This window comes from Melanerpes formicivorus, unplaced genomic scaffold, assembly GCF_026170545.1.
Source record: "Melanerpes formicivorus ecotype bairdi unplaced genomic scaffold, bMelFor1.0.p_v2 SCAF_119, whole genome shotgun sequence".
Taxonomy (NCBI): Eukaryota; Metazoa; Chordata; class Aves; order Piciformes; family Picidae; genus Melanerpes; species Melanerpes formicivorus.
In genome coordinates, this window is record NW_027142471.1 from 182,128 (window position 1) to 191,780 (window position 9,653).

General features: G+C 50.3%; 1 long non-coding RNA gene across 1 annotated transcript; it reads left to right on the forward strand.

Moving 5' to 3' along the window:
* Positions 1–1,574: 1,574 nt before the first annotated feature.
* Positions 1,575–8,500, forward strand: LOC137456261 (uncharacterized). Its single transcript, XR_010991000.1, has 3 exons — positions 1,575–1,774; positions 2,154–2,314; positions 7,836–8,500. It is a non-coding gene; the product is annotated as an uncharacterized lncRNA (long non-coding RNA).
* The last annotated feature ends 1,153 nt before the right edge of the window (positions 8,501–9,653 follow it).

Consider the following 9,653-nt stretch of genomic DNA (forward strand, 5'->3'; position numbering starts at 1 on the left):
AACGACCTTTCAAGGACAATCAAGAGTGGCCTTGCAATTGCACTGGTAGGTACATGCCATCAGTAGGTCTACCTTGTTTAAATGTTCCCTAACCTGATCTTCCTCTGCTGAAGGTAACTCTTCCTTGCTCCAGACTCTTCCCATGGGCCTCAGGCTCCTGGGATTAACAGCAAAGACCAAGGAGAAGGTGGCATTGAGTACCTAACCTCTTCCATGTTCTTTGTAACCAGATCCCCTGACCCTTCAGCAGCAGGCTTACATCTCCCTTAGTCTTCCTTTTACTGCTCACACACCTGTGGAACCTCTTCTTCTTGCCCTATTAGTGACCCTCCAGATTCAGCTCCAGAATAACTGTTGTTACCTTAACCCAAACCCTGCACCATCAGGCACTGTCTTTGCATTATTCCCATGACATCTGACCTTCGTACCACCTCTTGTGTTCTTCCTTTCTGTTTTTAACTTCAGTAAGGAGCTCCTTGTCCACTTACGTGCCTTCAGCCATCTTTGCTTGACTTCCTACAATGGGGATGTGTTGTAGGGTGCTCCAAACTCCTCTTCCCCCACCTCTAAGAGGTTTGAATGGGGGAAGCCAAAGGCATGAAATTCCTTTCCCCTCCCCCTGAGGGCTTGAGCAGGAAAGGAGGGGGGGGAGGGGGGGGAGGAGGAAAGAGCCTTTGTTCCTTGGGGTGGCTGAAGTCCCTCCTGTGCACTCACTGTACTCACCCGCTGGGAGCTGGAGCTGTGGCTGACTGGGCTCCTTGCACCCAGTACCTGCTGGCACTAGGCACACTGTCTGGTGCAATCCCAGACTGACTGGAAAGCCGCTGGAGGCTCATGTTTTGGGCTGGTTCTGGAGCTCCTGCTGGACTCGGTTTGGGCTTGGACTCACTACATTCACAGCGAAATTAGAGAGATTTGCCTGCAGCACCCAGACTTGGCTTCACCCTGGACCTGCCTACCCTGGGGTCCTGCTCCCTACCTGTGCTGGAGTGACCCTGCCTGCCGTAAGCTGCAATTGTTCACTGGGACAGGCTGGCAGTACGGCTTCCCTTGCACTGCTCAGACCATGCTGCTGCAGGAGATTTGCCTCATGGGAGCTGTGTCTGAGAACACTTTAACTTTGGCAGGTCCTTCTTCCTTTGGATGTATGCTGTGTGATCCACAAATGGGTTATAAACCTGCAGTTCTGGAGGCTGTCAAGGAGAGATCCAGCAACCACCTCCAAATGCCTGCTCCGTCCTGATGAGTACAACTGGCGCCCTCGGCTTCTCCCTAGGGTCCTGGCTTGCCTCTGATTTTGTGAGTGGGGTAAAGCTATTTTGTGACTTAACCTTTTCCATTCTCTAAATTGTACTAAAGTTGCCCATAAGCATCCTGGTAGAGTTTGCGACCGAATAGAACCTGTCAATGAAGTGGAACCAGTGCTGTGCCTGCTTCTGGGGCAGAGTTTTCAGGAAATAAAGATAACTATGTCTTTGTAATTCCTGCCTTGTTAATTTGTTCCAAATCAAACCAGGACAGTCTGCTCTGGAGCTTGGAGAAAATAGACCTTGAAAATCAAAAGGTCTCCTGGACCTCTCTTTTCTCCAGAATGGTCTCCCAGTGGATTCTTCCAAGCCAGTCCCTAAACAGGCAAATTCTGCGCTCCTAAAGACCAGGATTATGATTTTACTGTTTGCTTTGTTCTCTTCACTCAGGCTCTGAACTCCACTATCTCATTGTTTAGTCAAGGCTGCCCCTGACCTCAAGATCTCCAATCTCCCTGTGGTTTTTGGTAAGTATGTGGCCCAGCAGTCCAGCTTCTTGAACACTTTTGTAATGGGACAGAGATTGGAGTTAATACAGCTGACCAATATCATTGAGTATTGTTCCTTTAATGTTCCAGTATTGCAGGCCTAAGGCACAGTAAAGTAAAGCATAGAAGAAGAAGGGAAAGGGAAGGCAGAAGTGCGTAGCAAGGGAACTTCTACAACTTATATAAACTCGGAGAGCATCGTTGGCATAGCTCCACTGGTTCCTGTGGTGGGTTAACGCCTCTTTCTGAAAACAAAAGAAGAAAGCAGGGTGGAGGGCTTGCGGGTACTTTACACTCCCTGAAGGGCGTTTCCCCCCTGGGAAAGCTGAGTCTGTTCCACTTTCCCCTCCCTGCCCAGCTAGGGTATAAAAAAGCAGGACATCATAGCAGTGGGATCTCCTTTTTGGCTCCTGCCTCTGCTGGATGAGAGCTACTGCAGCTGCCCTCCTGCTCCTCAGCCACGTGGCCGGACCTGATCCTTTTCCCTGCTGCCTCTGCACCTCCTCAGAGAAAGACTGGGTTTGTATTATTTTTTTTCTGTCCCACTCTCATTCATTCTTGTTCCTTGCCCTTGTGAACCTTGTTTTTCCCTGTTATTGTTATATATATATAATTTGAAGAAAAAAAAAATTATTTGCCTCTCTACTTCCAAGCTGACTCCAGATTGTTGCTTAGTGGATTTGCTCCTTACCCCTTTTCTTTTTTTTTTTTTTCTCCTCTCCCTGTTTGGAGGGAGGGGGGGGGGGGGAGTGGGGAAGAGATTCTCAGCCTTTCCCATTTGAGCTTTTAACTCTCAGCTAAGGCTCAAACCATTACAATTTTTGGCGCCCAACGTGGGGCTTGGAAATTAATCTTGTATTGGGAAAGCAATACTTTTTTTCTGAAAAAGGAGCTAGAAGCAGAAATGGCAATTTTAAAGAACCTGATGGTCCAAGCCTTTGCATGGGCTTTGGGCTGGATCTTTTGGACGCACATCTACAAATTAATAACTTACCACTTGGTGTGGTTAACGATAGAGATGCTGATCAAGTGGATAAAAACTTTACCAATTAAGTTAGGCATGTATCTCTTGAATTAATTGAATTTCACTGTCAGTGGTAACTTTTCTAACATAGGAAACTTTCCTGAAGCAAGTTATGAAACCAATGGTGTAGATAAAAGTGCCTGTGATGGAAAATTGCTCTACGTTGCAATATGCTCCATATGCCTAAATGTAATCCTTATAGTGGCATTTGCTGGGACCGTGTTGGGTGGAGGACTAGCTAACCCATTAAGAGCTGTTTGGAGGGTGATAACACACTCCTTTGTGCTCTTTAATGACTGGGGGCGTGTCTGCTGTGGGCATTGTAAGCACTCTGTAGACACAAAGAGGGAGGGGTCGGGTTGTAATGACTGTGCCAGCTCTCAGCCTGAGCCCCAGGCACAAGGGTTTGCACCACCACCAGCAGTTCCACAGTTGACCCCTGATGCTCCTGCCAATGCAGTCTCTCTAGCACTGGTCACCACACGCAGGAAAAGAAATCAAAAATCATCGCCAAGCACAGATGGTGAGGAAGGAACCTCAGCAGGCCCCAGCACCTCACAGAACCCAGCGGTGGATGAAGATGATTCAGACCAGGACATAACTGTTACATCGCTGCCCAGAAAGGAACTAAGGCAAACTCATCTGGACTACGCCAAGAAAGAGGGTGAGCCAATACTAAGCTGGGCCCTGAGATGTTGGGACGAGGGGGTGGACACAGTGGACTTGGATAAGAAGGAGGCAAAGCTTTTAGGCTCCCTGACTCGTGATGCTGGTCTGGACAAAGAGTTAGCCAAACTTGATGGAATACACACTCTCTGGGCCCGGATTCTGAACGCCGTCAAGAGCCGGTACCGCTCAAGAGATGACCTGCCCTGGGCCCCAGTTAGATGGACAACTATGGAACAGGGCATTCGGTATCTGAGGCAGATGGCCGTGATGGAAATAATTTATGGGGATGGCCAGCTCCCTTTGGACCCAGATGAGGTGCCCATGAGACGGCCCTTCGTAAAGAAACTCACCCAGGGTGCTCCTCAGAAATATGCTCACACATTAGGAGGGATACTCTTGACTGGACAGGATGGAAGTCCTAAAACTGTCTGTGAGTTTGCCAATGATTTAAGGGAATATGAGGACAGCGTAAATCAGAAACCCCTGATCTCAGCCATAGAAACTATGGCTAAAGACATTGTCAAAGAGATCAAGACCTCCATGTCTGAACTGAAAAAGGGGAGCGATGCCTCCTTTTCCCCTTCTCCTTCAGAATGGGTCCAGGTTTCGGCAATCAGGAACAGGCGACCTTCCCCGAGGAGATCACCCCAAGCCAATCGGGGAATGTCAAGGGGGTCTCTGTGGAGGTTCCTCTGTGACCATGGAGAGGACATGGACACCTGGCATGGCCAACCCACCTCTGCCCTCTGGAACAGAGTGTGGGAACTGCAAGGTGGGCACCACGGGGATAACTCATCTAGGAGAAGAGCTGCCCCAGTTTCCTGGAGTGGTCCCTCTCGCTCAAGAGACCCTTCCCCTAGTAACACAGGACCATGTGACAAGTGTGGACATTGCCACCAGCATTAGAGGTGCCCTACCTCCAGCCAGGTGGAGGCCAGGGATAACAGAGTATACTGGGATGTGTACGTGAAATGGCCTGGCACCTCAGAAGCCCTGAAGTACCGAGCTCTGGTGGACACAGGGGCCCAATGCACCCTGATACCATTGGGGTACAAAGGGGCTGAGTCCATAAGCATTCAAGGAGTCACAGGAGGCTCACAAGACTTGACTGTACTGCAAGCTGAGATAAGCTTGACCGGGAATGAATGGGGAAAGCACGACATAGTGACTGGTCCAGATGCACCTTGCATTCTTGGCATTGACTTTCTGCAGGAGGGATGCTTCAAGGACCCTAGGGGGCACAAGTGGGCGTTTGGGGTGGCAGCTGTGGAGACTGCAGGCAAAGAACAGCTGTCCACCATGCCCGAGCTGTCGGATGATCCCTCTGTAGTGGGCAGCCATAAGGTGCAGGATTTGAAGTTACCTATTGCCTCTCGCATAGTACATCGCAGGCAATACAGGACCAACAGAGACTCTCTGCACCCCATACACCAACTGATTCGACGACTGGAGAGCCAGAGGGTGATCAGCAAGGCTCACTCCCCCTTCAACAGCCCGATATGGCCAGTGCGGAAGGCAAATGGGGAATGGAGACTGACTGTGGACTACCGTGGCCTGAATGAAGTGACTCCTCTGATCAGCGCTGCGGTGCCGGACATGCTGGAGCTCCAGTACGAGCTGGAATTGAAGGCGGCCAAGTGGTATGCCACAATTGACATTGCTAATGCCTTTTTCTCCATTCCCATTGCAGAAGAATGCCGGCCACAGTTTGCTTTCACCTGGAGGAGAGTACAGTATCAATGGAATCGGTTATCTCAGGGCTGGGTCCATAGCTCAACCATCTGCCATGAGGTGATCCAGACTGCCTTGGAGAAAGGTGGAGCTCCTGAGCATCTGCAGTTCATCGATGACATCATTGTATGGGGTGAGACAGCAGAGGAAGTTTACCAGAAGGGTAAGAGGATAATTGACATCCTGCTGGAGGCTGGTTTTGCCATCAAGAGAAGCAAGGTGAAAGGGCCTGCCAGGGAGATCCAGTTCCTGGGTGTTCAATGGCAGGATGGCCGTCGCCACATCCCTCAGGAGGTGGTGAACAGGGTAGCCACTATGGTGCAGCCCACAAACAAGAAAGAGACACAGTCATTTTGGGGGCTTGTGGGCTTCTGGAAAATGCACATTCCCGGGTACAGTCAAATTGTGAAGCCTCTCTTCCATGTAACAAGGAAGAAAAATGATTTTGTGTGGGGACCTGAGCAGCAGGTGGCGTTTGACCAGATCAAACGAGAGGTGGTCCATGCTATGGCTCTGGGACCTGTTCGAACTGGGCCAGAGATCAAGAATGTGCTGTACACTGCGGCTGGTGAGAATGGTCCTACATGGAGCTTGTGGCAGAAGGCTCCTGGTGAAATCAGGGGCAGGCCCCTAGGTTTCTGGAGTAAGGGGTACAAAGGCTCTGAGGCCAACTACACCACGACAGAGAAGGAAATCCTAGCTGCCTATGAGGGCATCCGGGCTGCCTCTGAGGTAATTGGGACTGAGTCACCTCTATTTCTTGCTCCGAGACTTCCAGTCTTGACCTGGATGTTCAAAGGGAGAGGCTCAACCCCACATCATGCCACAGATGCTACCTGGAGTAAGTGGATGGCCCTGATAACTCAGCGAGCTCGGATGGGGAACTTCGAACACCCTGGCATAGTGGAAGTGATCACCAACTGGCCAGAGGGTGCTGACTTTGGAATGCCACCAGAGCAGACAGTGACCCGTGCTGGGGAGGCACCCCCATATAACGATCTCCCTGACAAGGAGATGGGCTATGCTCTATTTACAGATGGGTCCTGCCGGCTTGTAGGAAGCAAGCGGAGATGGAAGGCAGCTGTCTGGAGCCCAACAAGGCAAGTGGCAGAAGCAAGGGATGGAGAAGGTGAATCCAGTCAGTACGCAGAGGTAAAAGCTGTCCAGCTGGCCCTGGATATAGAAGAACGAGAGAACTGGCCAGTGCTGTACCTCTACACTGACTCCTGGATGGTAGCCAACGCCTTGTGGGGGTGGCTGAAGGAATGGAGGAGGAACGGGTGGCAGAGAAAAGGGAAGCCTGTTTGGGCTGCTGACCTGTGGCAAGACATCGCTGCCCGCCTGGACAGGTTGCCAACCAAGGTACGGCACATGGCTGCACACATCCCCAAGAGCAGAGCCACAGAGGAGCACAAGCACAACCACCAAGCAGACCTGGCTGCCAAGATCTTCCAAATAGACTTGGACTGGGAACACAAGGGTGAGCTGTTCTTAGCTCGCTGGGCCCATGACACTTCTGGCCACCAAGGGAGAGATGCCACATACCGGTGGGCTCGGGACAGATCCGTGGACATCTCTATGGAGGCCATCTCACAGGTCATCCATGAGTGTGACATCTGTGCTGCCATCAAGCAGGCCAAGCGCATGAAGCCTCTGTGGTATGGGGGGAGATGGTCAAAATATAAATATGGAGAGGCCTGGCAGATAGACTACATCACCCTTCCTCGGTCTCACAGTGGCAAGCAGTACGTACTGACCATGGTGGAGGCAAGTACAGGGTGGCTGGAGACCTATCCAGTTCCTCATGCCACTGCTCGCAACACCATCCTGGGCCTAGAGAGACATATCCTGTGGAGACACGGCACCCCCGGGAGGATTGAATCAGACAATGGAACCCACTTCAGGAACCATCTCATAAGGGACTGGGCAAAGGAACATGGCATTGAGTGGATTTACCACATCCCATACCATGCACCAGCTTCAGGGAAGGTCGAGCGCTACACTGGCTTGCTAAAGACCACCCTAAAAGCCATGGGGGGTGGAACCTTCAGGAACTGGGAAAAGCACCTAGCTCAAGCCACTTGGTTAGTGAACAGCAGAGGATCTGTGAACCGAGCTGGTCCTGCCCAGTCCGACCTGCTGCAAACAGTGGATGGAGATGGAATTCCTGTGATTGCTGAGAAGAACCTTCTGGGGAAGTCAGTGTGGGTTTTCCCTGCTGCTGGTGGGGGCAAACCAACCCGAGGGGTGGTCTCGGCTGAGGGGCCTGGTCACACGTACTGGGTTATGTTAGAAACTGGGGACATTCAGTGTATCCCACAGCAGAACGTGACTCTGGCTGAGAGAGGATGAACTCAGAGGAGGCAACACTCATCAATGTAATTATGTGAATAGTTATAAGTTGTTCTAAGTTTCTCCATCCTAGTTTAATACCAGCCCAGCATCCAGGACCCAACGTACCCACTGCACACCAACCCAAAGAGCATCATCTCACCTGTACCCGTTCCTGATGTCCCTACAGCAACGGACTGTTCCCTATGTCCATACAGCAACGGACTGTTCCCGATGTCCCTACAGCAACAGACTGTTCCTGACTTTTTGCTTTCCCTTTCAAAGACAGACTGATTCCTGATTCTTCTCCACATGCCTGCCCAGTTCAAGCACCACCTACAGTGACCATCAGCAGAGAGAGAGACTGCCCTGGGAGAGAGCAAGCTGGGATAGCAAGAGACTTGCACCAAGGATTCAAATACCACGTGTCAAAATCACATGAAGGGGCTGTGGCAGGGGAGAAGAAGTGGAACAGAGGGGTGGATTGTGGTGGGTTAACGCCTCTTTCTGAAAACAAAAGAAGAAAGCAGGGTGGAGGGCTTGCAGGTACTTTACACTCCCTGAAGGGCGTTTCCCCCCTGGGAAAGCTGAGTCTGTTCCACTTTCCCCTCCCTGCCCAGCTAGGGTATAAAAAAGCAGGACATCATAGCAGTGGGATCTCCTTTTTGGCTCCTGCCTCTGCTGGATGAGAGCTACTGCAGCTGCCCTCCTGCTCCTCAGCCACGTGGCCGGACCTGATCCTTTTCCCTGCTGCCTCTGCACCTCCTCAGAGAAAGACTGGGTTTGTATTATTTTTTTTCTGTCCCACTCCCATCCATTCTTGTTCCTTGCCCTTGTGAACCTTGTTTTTCCCTGTTATTGTTATATATATATAATTTGAAGAAAAAAAAAATTCTTTGCCTCTCTACTTCCAAGCTGACTCCAGATTGTTGCTTAGTGGATTTGCTCCTTACCCCTTTTTGTTTTTTTGTTTTTTTTTTTTTTCTCCTCTCCCTGTTTGGAGGGAGGAGGTGGGGGGGGAGTGGGGAAGAGATTCTCAGCCTTTCCCATTTGAGCTTTTAACTCTCAGTTAAGGCTCAAACCATTACAGTTCCCCATGAGTGACCACACATCGCACTGTTATAGATTATTGGTCCAAGTACTAACGACACGCAAGGTTTGTTGATGCAGGTGCATGTCCTGTTGTCCCAAGATACCTTTCTGTGTTTATAGCTACCAGCGTCCTGTTTTAGTTACATGCTGCAGGCACAGCACTGTTTTGCTACACTGCTAGCTGGCTCTGCACTTATGCTGAGCACGGCCTACCACCATGTCAGGCTCTAGGCCTACACTGCCAGATTGCTCACACTGCTCGTCACTGGCCACTGCCACACTTTTGTGATCCCCCTGGATTCCTTGTACCCTGTTCCAAGATCATCTTAGTCTTCCATGAAGACCAGGCCCTGCAAATGTCAGGCTTCTTGCATCCTGGAGATAAAAGCTTTGTGTTCTGTGTAAGTGACCTGTTGCAGGCACCAACCACAATGTCTCCCACGCTGGTCTGCCCAGGGTGGGACAGGACATTGTGATCAGTGCTCACTTGCCACACTATTTCATTGGTGTTATTGTTCTTCCTGGTTGATTTTTCCCTCTTTGTGTTCTATTAATCTGTTCTTATTAAATTATTGACATTTTTAATTAATTGAAATTATTTCCATTTAATTGCAATAAATTAGATATTTGTAACTGAAATGCCCATTTTTTCACCTGCTTTATTTTGAGAAGATAGCAATCACTGGGCAGTTACTTTGAATTCGTCTGTAAGTTAGAGCAGAATCAGGTTGGCAGCTATAACCATGAAGCTAGCACCCTGCCTGCAGTCTGACAAACACCCAAAGCACAGGTACTGAAGAGAAGGAGAGAGAAGGATGTGCAGGCTGTTCCTCAGTTCCCAATGCACCTGGTGTGCATAGACAAACAGAATTTCAGGGCAGCCTGGAACATCCAGACTGTTCTTAGGAGCTGCATATTCCCCTCACCATGGGCCTCAGCAGACCTAGAACAGCATTAATGTCCTCACTGCTCAGTCTGTTCAGTGGGTCTGAGGGGTACTCTCCTGCTGAG